This window comes from Bos javanicus, chromosome 1 (assembly GCF_032452875.1).
Source record: "Bos javanicus breed banteng chromosome 1, ARS-OSU_banteng_1.0, whole genome shotgun sequence".
NCBI classification, from domain to species: domain Eukaryota; kingdom Metazoa; phylum Chordata; class Mammalia; order Artiodactyla; family Bovidae; genus Bos; species Bos javanicus.
The window spans coordinates 146,100,835-146,118,171 of NC_083868.1; positions in this window are offsets into that span (position 1 = coordinate 146,100,835).

Here is a 17,337-nt window from a genome sequence, read left to right on the forward strand (position 1 = left end):
TCATGAGATGTTTTGGAAGTATTTGCCAGGGCCATATGAGGCAAGAAACTGAGGCATTAACCCTTAGTTTTAAGTGCCAGCTAAGTGAGGGCAACTTACTCCTCAGGCTCTCGTATCTATTAAAGAGCCACATGTCTTAAGTGTTCATTGCAGATGCCACAAGACAGAAGTTGAAAAGGGGCCACAAGGGGCCAGATGAAGCTTTGGGGAGGAGGGAGCACAGGTGTATTGCTACCTATTGCCACTCCAGTAGCAGCGAGCTGGACCTCCAGGTGTGCACCCAGGTACTGCAGCAACTCCCAGGGGAGCAGAGGATAAAGGCCATCTGGAGGCTGTTGTGCTGCGATGGGGTGGGACACAAGTTCAGACACAGTGGTTAGCATTTGCTTTACATCAGAAGGTAAAGAAAGAACGTCAACTTCTGGCATGATGAGATGAGAAGCTCTGTGTACATGCTAGCCAGCAAAATGGGTGAAAATTTAATTTTAAGCTTTTGGAAATGGTCGTAAGAGCATATACAACAAATGAAGAAACAGCTAAATGTGACAGTTGAGTAATAAAAACAAGTCTTTTTTCAATATAAATTTATTTCTTTTAATTGGAGGCTAATTATTTTACAATATTGTATTGGTTTTGCCATACATTGACATGAATCCGCCATAGGTGTACATGTGTTCCCCATAGGTTTGGAAGTTTTGGCCACAGCAGTCAGATTAGAAAAATAAAACGAATCCAAATTGGAAAAGAAGCAAAACTCACTGTTTGCAGATGACATGATCCTCTACATAGAAAACCCTAAAGACTCCACCAGAAAACTACTAGAGCTAATCAATGAATATAGAAGGTTATAGGATATAAAATCAACACACAGAAATCCCTTGCATTCCTATACACTAATAATGAGAAAATAGAGAAATTAAGGAAACAATTCCATTCACCATTGCAACAAAAAGAATAAAATACTTAGGAATATATCTACCTAAAAAAATAAAAGACCTATATATAGAAAACTATAAAACACTGGTGAAAGAAAGAGGGCACTAATAGATGGAGAAATATACCATGTTCATGGATTGGAAGAGTCAATATAGTAAAAATGAGTATACTACTCAAAGCAATCTATAGATTCAGTGCAATCTCTATCAAGCCACCAACAGTATTTTTCACAGAGCTAGAACAAATAATTTCACAATTTATATGGAAATACCAAAAAAACCCTCAAATAGCCAAAGCAATCTTGAGAAGGAACTGGAGGAATCAACCTGCCTGACTTCTGGCTCTACTACAAAGCCACAGTCATCAAGACAGTATGGTACTGGCACAAAGAGAGAAATATAGATCAATGGAACAAAATAGAAAGCCCAGAGATAAATCCACGCACCTAGGGACACCTTATCTTTGACAAGTGTGTTGTTTGAACCAAGACTATTCATTCCCTCCAACCTCTCAGCTGAGCCAAGCAGAAATCTACTGCAGACATGTGGAGCCAGGGACACAGGCTTCTGTCCCACCGGTTATCTGTTGGTACAGATATGTTCTGGGTGAGAGCAGATGAGAGAGAACATGCTCTGTTCTTCTCTAGTGGGTGGAGTTTTCACCTTGAGCAAATGATTCTAACTATACAGGGTGCTGGGTGCTCTTCCAGCTAGTGAGATGGGAGGGACATAGTGCTTCTAACTATACAGGGCCAAGGTGCCCTTCCAACTCGTGAGATGGGAACAAAGGGCCTCCAAGTATACAGGGTCCTGGGTGCCCTTCCAGCTCATGAGATGGGAGGGACATAGTGCTTCTAACTATACATGGCCCCAGGTGCCCTCCCAGTTCATGAGATAGGAAGACTTCAGGCTAATGACCCCCACTCCACTGAACATTTAGCTCCTGAAGCTGGGGAGTCACCCAGATAGATGGGAGCCACTGTTCTCACTTCAGAGCCCAAAACCCTGCTCAGAGATCTTCCTGCTGGGAGAAGCAAGCTGTAAAACAGGTAGCTCCTCACCTCTTGTAAAAGCGCAGACTTTCTTTGCATAGAGGAGGTCAGTCAGAAGGGCACTCTTGAAAGCAGTACAAGTGTGGTGAAAGGCAGTTGGGAGGAGGTTCATAGAGTCAATGAAGACACAGACTGAATTACAGGCCAACTAGTTTGCAGGAGAATCAGGGGAGGAGACAGCCAGGAAGAGCCCTCCTGAGGACAAACTTCAAACTCTGACCCTGGGAACTCTCTCTTCTGTAAATCCTAAATTAGGTTATTAGGCTATAGAGCAGTTTATGCCCCTAGAGCATTGCTGACAACAGTAGAGCAATCAGCTGTGAATGGATGGACATTCAGAGTCGAGTGTGGTCAGGGAAAGAGAGTGGAGATCGCTGCAATACCACTGTCATTTCAGGATGACTTCAAGAAGCAACAGTTACAACTGGACATGGAAAAACAAACTGGTTCCAAACTGGAAAGGAGTACATCAAGGCAGTATATTGTCACTCTGCTTACTTTGCTTATATACAGAATACATCATGCGAAATGCTGGGCTGGATGAAGCACATGCTGCAATCAAGACTGCCAGAAGAAATACCAATAACCTCAGATTTGCAGATGACACCACCCTTATGGCAGAAAGTGAAGAGGAATTAAAGAGCCTCTTGATGAAGGTGAAAAAGGAGAGCACAAAAGCTGGCCTAAAATTCAACATTGAAAAAAACTAAGATCATGACATCCAGTCCCATCACTTCATGGCAAATAGATGGGGAACCAATGGAAACAGTGACAGACTGTGTTTTCTTGGGCTCCAAAATCACTGCAGATGGTGACTGCAGCTATGAAATTAAAAGAAACTCCTTGGAAAAAAAGCTATGACCAACCTAGACAGCATATTAAAAAGCAGAGATATTACTTTGCTGACAAAGGTCTGTCTATTCAAAGCTATGGTTTTTTCCAGTAGTCATGAATAGATGTGAGAGTTGTACCATAAAGAAGGCTGAGCATTGAAGAGTTGATGCTTTTGAACTGCAGTGGTCACTCGCCACAACTTCAGGAAGCCCACAAGCAGCAATGAAGACCCAGCGCAGCCAAAAAAAGTAAGTTTTTAAAAAGGATGATTAGAGGTCAAAAAAGTCAAGTAAATAAATAGATATGAGACACACAGAAAACAAAAAGTGAAATGCTAGAGGTAAATCCAACTATATCAATAATAACAGTAAATGTGAATGGGTTAAACAATTCATTCAAAAGGCAGATTTTTCAGACTCTGTGTGTGTATGTGCATTACCCTACTATCTGCTATTAAAAAGGCATGTTCTATCTAGATTCAAAGATACAAATAGATGGAAAGTAAAAGACTGGAAAAATATGTTTCGTGCAAATAGCATATAACTTGTATCACAAAGTCATAGTGGCTTTACTGATTTTAGGTAAAATATACTTTAAAACAAAAATCAGAAAAAAAAAGCGGGACATTTTATGATGAAAGAATCCACCCATTAGAAAGACCTAATGATTATAATACATGTGCACCTCACAAAAGAGCACTGACATACACAGAACAAAGCTGATGAAAAAGAAAGGATGATAGTTGGGACATCAATACACCATTTTCTACAATGGATAGAACAACCAGTCAGAACTTCAACAAGAAAATGAAGGAGTTGGACAGCACTGTAAACCAGCTGGACCTAAAGTGAAGTCGCTCAGTCGTGTCCAACTCTCTGCGACCCCATGGACTGTAGCCTACCAGGCTCCTCCATCCATGGGATTTTCCAGGCAAGAATACTGGAGTGGGTTGCCATTTCCTTCTCCAGAGGATCTTCCTGACTCAGGGATCAAACCCGGGTCTCCCGCATGGTAGGCAGACGCTTTACCGTCTGAGTGAAGAGCAGGATGCAGGGTCCTCCTGAGTGCTCACAGAACATTCTCCAGGCTAGATTCTACATCAGGTAATAGAGCAAACCTCAGTAAATTCTAAAAAGATATGAATTACTCATGTATAAAAGATATGAAGCATCAACTCAATATTCTTGCCTTGAGAACCTCATGAACAGTATGAAAAGGCAAAAAGATAGGACACTGAAAGATGAACTCCCCAGGTCAATAGATGCCCAATATGCTACTGGAAATCAGTAGAGAAATAAATCCAGAAAGAATGAAGGGATGGAGCCAAAGCAAAAACAACACCCAGTTGTGGATGTGACTGGTGATAGAGGCAAGGCCCGACTAAAGGGCAATATTGCATAGGAACCTGGAATGTTAGGTCCATGAAACAAGACCATTTGGAAGTGGTCAAACAGGAGATGGCAAGAGTGAACATTGACATTCTAGGAATCAGCGAACTAAAATGGACTGGAATGGGTGAATTTAACTCAGATGACCATTATATCTACCACTGTGGGCAGGAATCCCTTAGAAGAAATGGAGTAGCCATCATGGTCAACAAAAGAGAACGACATGCAGTACTTGGATGCAATCTCAAAAACGATAGAATGATCTCTGTTCGTTTCCAAGGCAAACCATTCAATATCACAGTAATCCAAGTCTATGCCCCGACCAGTAATGCTGAAGAAGCTGAAGTTGAACAGTTCTATGAAGACCTACAAGACCTTTTAGAACTAACACCCAAAAAAGATGTCCTTTTCATTATAGGGGACTGGAATGCAAAAGTAGGAAGTCAAGAAATACCTGGAGTAACAGGCAAATTTGGTCTTAGAGTAAAGAATGAAGCAGAAAAGAAGCTAATAGAGTTTTGCCACAAGAACACACTGGTCATAGCAAACACCCTCTTCCAAGAACACAAAAGAAGACCCTACACATGGACATCACCAGATGGCCAGCACTGAAAACAGATGGATTATATTCTTTGCAGCCAAAGATGGAGAAGCTCTATACAGTCTGCAAAAACAAGCTGGCTGTGGATCAGGTCAGATCAATCACTCAGTCATGTCCGACTCTTTGCCACCCCATGAATCGCAGCATGCCAGACCTCCCTGTCCATCACCAACTCCCGGAGTTCACTCAGAGTCAGTAATGCCATCCAGCCATCTCATCCTCTGTCGTCCCCTTCTCCTCCTGCCCGCAATCCCTCCCAGCATCAGACTCTTTTCCAGTGAGTCAACTCTTCGCATGAGGTGGCCAAAGTACTGGAGTTTCAGCTTTAGCATCATTCCTTCCAAAGAAATCCCAAGGCTGATCTTCAGAATGGACTGGTTGGATCTCCTTGCAGTCCAAGGGACTCTCAAGAGTCTTCTTCAACACCACAGTTCGAAAGCATCAATTCTTTGGCGCTCAGCCTTCTTCACAGTCCAACTCTCACATCCATACATGACCATAGCCTTGACTAGACGGATCTTTGTTGGCAAACTGATGTCTCTGCTTTTCAATATGCTGTCTAGGTTGGACATAACTTTCCTTCCAAGAAGTAAACATCTTTTAATTTCATGGCTGCAGTCACTATCTGCAGTGACTTTGGAGCCCAAAAAAACAGTCTGACACTGTTTCCACTCCCCATCTATTTCCCATGAAGTGATGGGATCGGATGCCATGATCTTAATTTTCTGAATGTTGAGTTTTAAGCCAACTTTTTCACTCTCCACTTTCATTTTCATCAAGAGACTTTTTCGTCTTCACTTTCTGCCATAAGGGTGGTGTCATCTGCATATCTGAGATTATTGATATTTCTCCCGGCAAGCTTGATTCCAGCTTGTGCTTCTTCCAGCTCAGCGTTTCTCTTGATGTACTCTGCATAAAAGTGAAATAAGCAGGATGACAATATACAGCCTTGACGTACTCCTTTTCCTATTTGGAACCAGTCTGTTGTTCCATGTCCAGTTCTAACTGTTGCTTCCTGACCTGCATACAGATTTCTCAAGAGGCAGGTCAGGTGGTCTGATATTCCCATCTCTTTCAGAATTTTTCACAGTCTATTGTGATCCACACAAAGGCTTTGGCATAGTCAATAAAGCAGAAATAGATGTTTTTCTGGAACTCTCTTGCTTTTTCCATGATCCAGTGGATGTTGGCAATTTGATCTCTGCTTCCTCTTCCTTTTCTAAAACCAGCTTGAACATCAGGAAGTTCACGGTTCACATGTTGCTGAAGCCTGGCTTGCAGAATTTTGAGCGTTACTTTACTAGCAAGTGAGATGAGTTCAATTGTGTGGTAGTTTTAACATTCTTTGGCATTGCCTTTCTTTAGGATTGGAATGAAAACTGACCTTTTCCAGTCCTGTGGCCACTGCTGAGTTTTCCAAATTTGCTAGCATATTGAGTGCAGCACTTTCACAGCATCATCTTTCAGAATTTGAAATAGCTCAACTGGAATTCCATCATCTCCACTAGCTTTGTTCGTAGTGATGCTTTCTAAGGGCCACTTGACTTCACATTCCAGGATGTCTGGCTCTAGGTGAGTGATCACACCATCGTGATTATCTGGGTCGTGAAGATCTTTTTTGTACAGTTCTTCTGTGTATTCTTGCCACCTCTTCTTAATATCTTCTGCTTCTGTTAGGTCCATACCATTTCTGTCCTTTATCGAGCCCATCTTTGCATAAAATGTTCCCTTGGTATCTCTAATTTTCTTGAAGAGATCTCTAGTCTTTCCCATTCTGTTGTATTCCTCTATTTCTTTGCATTGGTCACTGAGGAAGGCTTTCTTATCTCCTCTTGCTATTCTTTGGAACTCTGCATTCAGATGCTTATACCTTTCCTTTTCTCCTTTGTTTTTCGCTTCTCTTCTTTTCACAGCTATTTGTAAGGCCTCCCCAGACAGCCATTTTGCTTTTTTGCATTTCTTTTCCATGGGAATGGTCTTGATCCCTGTCTCCTGTACAATGTCATGAACCTCATTCCATAGTTCATCAGGCACTCTATCTATCAGATCTAGGCCCTTAAATCTATTTCTCACTTCCACTGTATAATGATAAGGGATTTGATTTAAGTCATACCTGAATGATCTAGTGGTTTTCCCTACTTTCTTCAATTTAAGTCTGAATTTGGCAATAAGGAGTTCATGGTCTGAGCCACAGTCAGCTCCTGGTCTTGTTTTTGCTGACTGTATAGAGCTTCTCCATCTTTGGCTGCAAAGAATATAATCAATCTGATTTTGGTGTTGACCATCTGGTGATGTCCATGTGTAGAGTCTTCTCTTGTGTTGTTGGAAGAGGGTGTTTGTTATGACCAGGGCATTTTCTTGGCAAACTCTATTAGTCTTTGCCCTGCTTCATTCCGTATTCCAAGGCCAAATTTGCCTGTTACTCCAGGTGTTTCTTGACTTCCTACTTTTGCATTCCAGTCCCCTATAATGAAAAGGACATCTTTTTTGGGTGTTAGTTCTAAAAGGTCTTGTCGGTCTTCATAGAACTGTTCAACTTCAGCTTCTTCAGCGTTACTGGTCAGGGCATAGACTTGGATTACTGTGATATTGAATGGTTTGCCTTGGAAACGAACAGAGATCATTCTGTCGTTTTTGAGATTGCATCCAAGTACTGCATTTTGGCCTCTTTGTTGACCATGATGGCTACTCCATTTCTTCTGAGGGATTCCTGCCCGCAGTAGTAGATATAATGGTCATCTGAGTTAAATTCACCCATTCCAGTCCATTTCAGTTCGCTGATTCCTAGAATGTCGACATTCACTCTTGCCATCTCTTGTTTGACCACTTCCAATTTGCCTTGATTTATGGACCTGACATTCCAGGTTCCTATGCAATATTGCTCTTTACAGCATCGGACCTTGCTTCTATCACCAGTCACATCCATAGCTGGGTGTTGTTTTTGCTTTGGCTCCATCCCTTCATTCTTTCTGGAGTTATTTCTTCTCTGATCTCCAGTAGCATATTGGGCACCTACTGACCTGGGGAGTTTCTCTTTCAGTATCCTATCATTTTGCCTTTTCATACTGTTCATGGGGTTCTCAAGGCAAGAATACTGAAGTGGTTTGCCATTCCGTTCTCCAGTGGACCACATTCTGTCAGATCTCTCCACCATGACCCACCCGTCTTCGGTTGCCCCATGGGCATGGCCTAGTTTCATTGAGTTAGACCAGGCTGTGATCCTAGTGTGATTATATTGACTAGTTTTCTGTCAGTATGGTTTCAGTGTGTCTGCCCTCTGATGCCCTCTTGCAACAACTACCGTCTTACTTGGGTTTCTCTTACCTTAGGCGTGGGATATCTCTTCATGGCTGCTCCAGCAAAGCACAGCCGTTGCTCCTTACCTTGGAAGAGGGGTATCTCCTCACCTCTGCCCTTCCTGGTCTTCAACGTGGGATTGCAAGCCTTTGACTGTGTGGATCACAGTAAACTGGAAAATTCTGAACGAGATGGAAATACAAGACCACCTGACCTGCCTCTTGAGAAATCTGTATGCCAGTCAGGAAGCAACAGTTAGAACTGGACATGGAACAACAGATTGGTTCCAAATAGGAAAAGGAGTACGTCAAGGCTGTATATTGTCACCCTGCTTATTTAACTTACATGAGAGTACATCATGAGAAACCCTGGGCTGGAAGAGGCACAAGCTGGAATCAAGATTGCTCAGAGAAATATCAATAATCTCAGATATGCAGATGACACCACCCTTATGGCAGAAAGTGAAGAAGAACTAAAGAGCCTCTTGATACAAGTGAAAGAGGAGAGTGAAAAAGTTGACTTAAAGCTCAACATTTAGAAAACTAAGATCGTGGCATCCAGTCCCATCACTTCATGGCAAATAGATGGAGAAACAGTGGAAACAGTGGCTGACTTTATTTTGGGGGGCTCCAAAATCACTGCAGATGGTGATTGCAGCCATGAAATTATAAGATGCTTACCTCTTGGAAGAAAAGTTATGACCAACCTAGACAGCATATTAAAAAGCAGAGATATTACTTTGTTAACAAAGGTCCGTCTAGTCAAGGCTGTTTTTCCAGTAGTCATGTATGGATGTGAGAGTTGGACTATAATGAAAGCTGAGCACCAAAAAATTGATGCTTTTGAACTGTGATGTTGAAGACTCTTGAGAGTCCCCTGGGCTGCAATGAGATCCAACCAGTCCATTCTAAAGTAGATCAGTCCTGGGTGTTCATTGGAAGCACTGATGTTGAAGCTGAAACTCCAATACTTTGCCCACCAGATGCAAAGAGCTGACTCATTTGAAAAGACCCTGATGCTGGAAAAGATTGAAGGCAGAAGGAGAAGGAGACGACATAGAATGAGATGGTTGGATGGCATCACCGACTCAATGGCCATGAGTTTGGGTAAACTCAAGGAGTTGGTGATGGACAGGGAGGCTTGGCTTGCTGTGGTTCATGGGGTTGCAAAGAGTCAGACACGACTAGCGACTGAACTGAAGTAAACTGATGAATCATCAAACATGAATTATTATAATTAAAGCAGAAGTACTGAGGACTCCAGCCCCTCAGGGATGAAGATTTGGCTCAGTTCAGTTCAGTCACTCAGTCATGTCCAACTCTTTGCAACCCCATGGACTGTAGCATGCCAGGCTTCCCTGTCCATCACCACCTCCCAGAGCTTACTCAAGCTCATGTTCATCAAGTTGGTAATGCCATCTAACCATCTTGTCCTCTCTTGTTCCCTTTTCCCCCTGCCTTCAATCCTTCAGAGCATCAGGGTCTTTTTCAAGGAGTCAGTTCTTTGCGTCAGGTGGCCAAAATATTGGAGTTTCAGCTTCAACATCAGTCCTTCCAATGAATATGCAGGACTGATTTTCTTTAGGATTGACTAGTTTGATCTCTCTGCAGTCCAAAGGACTCTCAAGAGTCTTCTCTAACACCACAGTCCAAAAGCATGGTTCATTAACATAGCGTTAAAAAGACATTTCCATGAGAAAAATGCATTGGTCAGTTCAGGTGGAACCAGGTGTCACCATGGCAACACAGGAATAGAAAAGAAAACAGACATCTGCCACTTGCAGTTTATTTCTCCTGCCGCTTGGGGACCTCTGGCCTCCCTCCAGAGGCTGTTAACAGTCTCAAATAGACTCAGAAAAAGAAAAAAGAATTTGACAAAATTCAACACTATTAGAACAGAAGGAAATTTATCTAACCTGATAAATTGCAGAACCCAAGGCTAACCTTGTTTTTAGAGATGAAAGACTGAATGCTTCCCCCTAAGATCATGGACACTTAGGGCAGCTTCACACAAGATATAAGAGGCAGAAGAAGGGGAAGGGGTATACCTGTGGTATATCCACACCATCCAACACCTGTTTCTGAACGAGAACACTGCAGTCCAGAGGGACCCAACTGCAGCACGTCTGGCTGGGGACTGTGATGTCCCCACTTCCCCCTGCCCTCCACCTGCCTACAGTCTGATCTTGAGTGAGGCCTGCTACCCTGGGCACAGGCACAATTCCTCCAGGACCACCCAGGCACATAGTGCTGCCTTGCTAACCTGGCATTTCCTAGCTTCCCTGGGTTCTTGCTGAGACAGTCCCACAGCTAGGCAAGGTCATAGCCTCGATCGGGGAGGCCTGCTTCCTGAGTATAGAGCAAGTTCCCCAGGGAGTTTTGTGTACTGGGAGCTGTGCGGCCTATGTGACCCAGTGTCCCACACCCTGCCCATCACAAGGGGGAACGTTTCCAGAGTGGCCCCCCCTTTGTACCTCACACAAAGGGAGCAGCATGATGAATGAGTGATGCTGGGGTCGGGCTGTGTCCTGGAGGAGGTCGCCAGTCTCAGCCCTGGCTTTGCTCCAATTCAAGTTTGGAGTCCAAACCTCCCTGCTTGGCCTCCTGCCAATGTGCCTGAATGGTGCGTCTTTTCCCATGCTCTCCGTGACAGGAGGCCAGTCATTTCCGTCCCAAACAGAGTGAGAGGCGGTCACGAAAGGGTCTTACTGTGCACACTACTAGCAGACATGCCATGAGGCTCCTAATTCAAGGGGTGCTTTAGAGGTGAGGGACTGGGCAGCCCTTGTCCATGCCTGCCTGACCCTAAGGCCATCCAACTGCCATCATGGGGGGCCCAGGCCATGTCTGAGCTCCAGCCAGATGAAATGAAGAGTGAGTGCAACTGGCCCCAATCTGTCTCCTGATGCCCAGACGGCTCCATCCACCCCAGTTATAAGAACCCAAGTTTTCTGGGCCTGAGAGGGATGAATGCCTGAATTTAAATGTCCTGCTCAAGAAAGTCTTGATACTGTGAACCGACATGTAAGTTGGCTTCTGAGGCTCATACAAGACAACTAACGTCTAAGCCCCAATTTTAATTTTGATTATACCCTGTGGTGTATATTCCAGATGGCCTTATTTCTCATTGCATTTGAATAAATGTGATAAATTTGAACTAAAAGCAAATAAAAATAAAACCATGAAACAGCAGCACACAAACCCTGGGACCTCATGGGGCAGAGATGTGGGCCTTCCCAGAACTTCCCAGGAAGAATTGCCAAACTCTCTCCAGGGCCTCAGCTGGGGGCTGGCAGGCCAGGGCTGAAGGGCCCCCTTGCCTTGAAGACTAGGGTGGGTCCTTTAGGGAGCAATTCCCAGGCTCATGGAGCTCAAGGGCTGTCACTGTGAAGACAAGCTGAGAAGGGTGGGGAGTCGGGGGTGCCATTGGCCCAGGAAAGCTCACTTCCCTCTGTAGCTGCAGGGAAGCAGGGCTGGTGCTGAGGAGGCTCAGGACTAAAATGGGGGCTGAAAGTGAGAGCCAGCTGACAGAGGCCCTGGGACTGATCCCAGGGCCAGGGAAGACTGGGAGAGCAGGGGGCCTGTGCCTCCCCACCTCCACCTCCAGGTCACTGCTTCTGGTTCTCCCGGGGCCTGGGGTTATTTCAGTTGCTGTGGCCTTCAGGGTAGGGTGTGGCCAGACTCAGGGTTGGGGTTGGAAGGCAGAAACCTTGAGTCCCCCTCCCTTGGTATCAGGAGTTGAGGATCCCTCCCCTTGGTGGCAGGAAAGTCTGGCAATACTGTTGCCTGGACTGGACTGCAGGCAGGGACAGCAGTGCCCATTGGGGTGGTCCACAGTGTCGAGAGGGTGGGAGGTGGGTCCCTGGCAGGCTTCAGCCTCTTTGACAGCACTTGACACTACCGGGCCAGAAGATGGGCTCCTGGCCCTGGCCCTGGCCTGGGGTCTTGGCCCAGAGATAATCAATGCTGCTGTCAAGGCCAGGTTCTCTGGGTGACTGGATCAAACTGATAAACCAATAGGGCAATAGGAAGTCCTGTGAGGCTGAACTGGGCCATGGGGAAGGCACCCCGAGGCAGAGTTCCCCTCGTCCTGCCTGTGTTGCCTTGGCTCCTGGCTAAAGTCGAAACCTGATTTTCCCTGGGGCTGCCTGAGACAGGTCAGCTCCCAGACCTTTCCTTGGGCACCCTCCTGCCCACCTAGGGACCTATTCACGGAACTGGACAGTACCTCTAAGTGAGGACTGGTCAAAGGAGGATGAGGGAGTCTTACAATCTGGAGCTCCTGGTAGTGTAGCCACGCATTCCAGGAAACAAACTCACTCAGAAGAACAATGCAGATACCAGCGGGCCCAAGGCCAAGTCTCTTAGCCAAGCACCCGACCAGTTTTTTGTGAAAACCTTCTATACCCTAAGTGTACGTGCCCAAACCCATCTCCCCAAATTCCCTGAAACTAGTCTGAACAAAGGAAAAGAAAGAATCAAAGTTAACCCATTATTCATATGCCTTAAGCCTAGGTAGTTAACAGTGGACAATTATCAATAGGCCTGTGGTCACACCCCAATAAGCATAATAGAATGTATGATTCTATTCAGTTACACAGATAATTAGGGTATTCTTTTAGGCAAGAGAGTCTAGGTACGAGCCCTGGGGCACTTCCTTCCAGGGGCCCGGTTTTCCAGTTGGTATGTCGTTTCCATAGCAAATAGCTCAAAGTCCACAGTCTGGCCCAAGATGGAGTCCTGCTTTCAAGACGGAGCCTGTTCTGTTTCCTTCTTCAGTAGCAGATGCAAAGAAGCCCCCAGGATGAAGAAGTCCCAAGGATGGATGTGCGGATGCGTTGAGGTGCAGCTCCCTCCCTGTGGCACAAGTAATCCCTGGATGTGGGGTCAGGGGGCACACTCGCCCTGGCAGGCTTCCTGGGGCTGGTGCACTGGGGCTCTTTCCTGTGCCGTTTGGAAGCACGTGGACAACTGGGAACTATGTTGCGGTTCTTGGATCAACCGGGGCAAGGGAAGTACCAGCAGAGACCTATTCAACTTGGGGCTAAAGTAGCAGGGCTGTCTGGTGATGGGTGGAGGTGTAGAGATGTGGTCTGAAAGCAAGGTGGAGAGGTGTGTCAAACGCAGCCTGCAGTTCAGAGCCAGCTCTCCTCCCCGGCCCTGTCTGACCGCTATGTGGGCCCAGGCGGCTGAGCTGGACAGGCATGGTCTGCCCTCCGGACTCACCACCAGCATGTCCCTGTGGCAACAATTCAATTAGCAGCCAAGAAGATGGAATTTTATTCAAGTCAAATTGAGGACTATAACCTGGAAGACAGACTCTCAGACACTCAGAACCGTTCCACCAGTTGAAGGCACAATCATACATTTTCAAAACAAAGGATCCTACAGACATAAAAATGCCATTCTGAGGGGCTTCCCTGGTGGTCTTGTGTTTAAGACTCCGCCTACCAATGCAGGGGGACACAGGTTCTATCCCTGGTCTGGGAAGATTCCACATGCTGCAGGTGAAAGGTTGTTGCTGAACCATGAAAGACACCAGGATTCTTGGCCTCTGGAGGAGAAGAATTCAATCCGGGGCCAGAGACGAGGCTTGATCACTCAAAACTTTGGTGTAATAAAGTTGTATTAAAAAGTATAAAAGACGTAGAGAAAGCTTCTGACATAGACATCAGAAGGGGGCAGAAAGAGTGCCCCCCTGCTAGTCTTTAGCTGGATGTTATATAGCTACTGCTGCTGCTGCTGCTAAGTCGCTTCAGTCGTGTCTGACTCTGTGCAACCCCATAAATGGCAGCCCACCAGGCTCCGCCATCCCTGGGATTCTCCAGGCAAGAAACACTGGAGTGGGTTGCCATTACCTTCTCCAATGCATGAAAGTGAAAAGTGAAAGTGAAGCTGCTCAGTCGTGTAGTTTGCTAATTAAAGAAAAGAAATGTCTGAATACTCAGAGAATGGCACCAGGCCCCTCACCCACAACATGCACTTTGAGATAACATTGTACCAGGTGAGCCAACCCAGGCCATAAAATGTCTGACATGAATCTTGAAGAAAGGCAGATTTCCATACAAATATATAGTGTCATTAACATAGATTAGGAGAACAACCTAAGAGTATAACATACCCATTTGTCACGTGGATTCTAAGCCTTGAGGCGGAACTGACTTGAAGACAGTCTAGGGTAAATGCATAGCACATTAACACAGCTTAAGACGAACATTTCCACAAGAAGCATGCACCGGTCAGCTCAAGACTTGAGAAAAGTTTAGTTCAGGTGGAACCAGGTGTCATTATGGCAACAGAATTTTAAGAGAAATCTCTTTTTAAATTTGTATCGAGAAGGGGAAAAAAATGTAACACTAGTTTCCTTCTGCCACTTAAGAGAGAGAGAAAAAGTGTGTGACACTTGCAGCCTATTTTCTCCATTTGGAGACCACTGGCCTTCCTGCCTGTTACCCTCTCACGGGAACTAATCCCTTGTGCCGCAGCTACTAGAGAGTAACGCCCAGTCACCACAATGAGAAAGTGCCCATGCAGCAACAAAGACCCAGAGCAGTCAAATAAATAATAAAGTTTTTTAATGACATAATTTGCATACCAAGGAAGCTAAGCACATATAAATCGAGAAGCAAGTAGCCATGACACCCTGCAGACCTGGTCGCTGGGGGCTACTTCTGCTGTCTGCAGTTTCTGACAGGACCAATTGCAGCTCCCTTCCCTGCAATTGGTGCAGAGAAGGCCACATGATGCCCCTGGGCCAGAGGTTCCTGGCAAGAGGTGGTGAGCCGCTGAGAAAGTATGTCAACCCTCCTGGCAGACACTGTAGCTTCAGCCCCAACAGCTAAACCAGCTCCACCTTCACACCCTACCTATTTATGTCCCTAATCATGGCCCACACCTTTATGTCCCACCCCACCTCCCCCTTTATGCCCCTCCAGGCCCCACTGAGAAGAAAAGTGAAAGGTAAAGGAGAAAAATAAAGATATACCCATTTGAATGCAGAGTTCCAAAGACTAGCAAGAAGAGATAAGAAAGTCTTCCTCAGCGATCGATGCAAAGAAATAGAGGAAAACAATAGAATGGGAAAGACTAGATATCTCTTCAAGAAAATTAGAGATCCCAAGGGAACATTTCGTGCAAAGATGGGCACAATAAAGGGCAGAAATGGTATGGACCTAACAGAAGCAGAAGATGTTAAGAAGAGGTGGCAAGAATACACAGAAGACCTATACAAAAAAGGTCTTAATGACCCAGATAATCATGATAGTGTGATCACTCACCTGGAGCCAGGGTAGATATGAATGGAATCATGGAAAAGTTTCTCTTTTGTATCTTGCTTCTCTCAAGGCATTTTTTTTTTTTTTAATTTAAAAAATAAATGTAACTAGAAATTTCTCAGACATGGACGCGCCTCTGGCGCTGGGTATATTGCTCCCCGGGTCTCCAGGGCCTGGGAAGCTCTTGGAAGACCGCGCGGCTTCTTGCAGCTTCAGGGGCCGCCTCAGCAGTTCGCGCCGGGCAAAGACCCTTGGAGTTCTGGCCAGGGGCTCTGCCCAATGAGCCTCTCCTCCACTAGACTTCCGATTCATTGTCCTCAGAAGTGTCCTCCCGCCACCCCCACAGGGCCTGGAGGGGACCCTTCCGGGTCATTTCGGGCCAGACGCACACCCGCAGGGGTCCTCACCCGGTAGGGGTCCTCTCCCAGCAGGCCTCTGCATTGAGTCTGTAAAGGGCTTGAAAGGTCTCTCAAACCTGCAAACCTGTCCCTTCCAGCCGCAATGTGATCCGGGACCCCTATCGCACGTGTGCGCGCTCGGAAAACCCAGCCTTAGTCCCGGGCGCGGGCCCCAGAGGCACAGGTCACTAACCCCGAAACCCGGTGATTCCCAGAAACTAGTGTCACCAGCCCGACCCCAGGCCGAATTCAGCTTTGAACTTGTCAAGAACCCAGCAGGGGTGTCAGGGGTGAGGAGGGGACTCTAAAACGAAATCTATCCTTCCCGAGTAGATAAAGTCGGCGATCGAACCCCCGGGAGACCCGCAGAGAGACGGGTTGAGGACCGCGGGAGGGCTAAGACCCCCCCTCCGCACCCCCAACCAGGTTTCCGGGTCTTCGCTGCCCTCCCACCCCCCACCTCTGCCACGCACATACTTCTTGGGCACGGCTTTTTTCCTCTTCTTCACGGCGTACTGGCCCCGGGTGGACAGCATGGGTCCCGCAGGCGGCCTCACAAAGGGGCGCGGGGCGGGGATGCCGACCAGCGCCTGGAAGCTAGTCCGCATGCCTGGCTGATCATACCTGGGGGTCGCCAGCGTGGAGGTCTGGGCGCGCCCCTTCAGACTGTGACCGCGCAGGACACGAGCGCCGAACCCGCGTGCACCTTGGAAAGATCCGCACTCGCCAGTCCCAGGGCGGGAGACCGCGTTGCTGCGGGCGACTGGAAGGCTCTCCAGGGTCCCTCCTTGGTGCTGGAGACCGAGGGGCGTCCGCCGGGCTTGCAGGGGCTGGCCTCCAGCGAGACAGGAGGAAGCAGGCGCAGAAGTGGCGGGCTCCCCCGGGGGCTCTCTGTCCAGGCTTTCTCATACGAAGGTGTGCGCCACAGTCGCAGGTAGCAACTCACTCACATCAACACCAGGCTAATTTGGAAACCACGCGTCTATGGACGAAGACATCCCCGGAAGGAGTCGGGAGAAGTCCTTGTCCCCGCGCGCGGCCCCTCCCCACGCGTGTCCTTGGATCAATAAGAATCCAGACCCCAGACTGACTCCCTTTTTCGCGCAGCTTCGCGTCCAGAAACAGCGCTCTACGGGCAGGAGGTCGCCAAGGCGCAAACGCGGGACAGGAGCCCTTGGAACGCGATGAGGTGTTGGCGATGGAGCGGGGGCGGAGGGAAGAGCTGACAGGATCCCCGGCCCTGCCCACCGACGCGCCCCGCAGACAGTAGTCCAGCCGCCTGGAGAGTCCAGATTGGACCAAGAAGGCAGACGCACAGCTCCGGGAAGCGAAGGCCCGGTGGGTGCGTAAGTCTGTGCCCAGGAGCCTTTGGACTTAATTCTGCTGGATGCGTCTATGTGTGTGAGGAGCTCTGGGTGTTTTTCGGAGCGAGGTATTGTATAAATACTGGAAATGCCTTGGGATCGTCCACACCCACCGGTGACGAGTGAGATACGATTACCCCAGCGTGTGGTGTGTGTGTGTGTGTGCGCGAGAGAAAGCACACATGCATGCCTGCT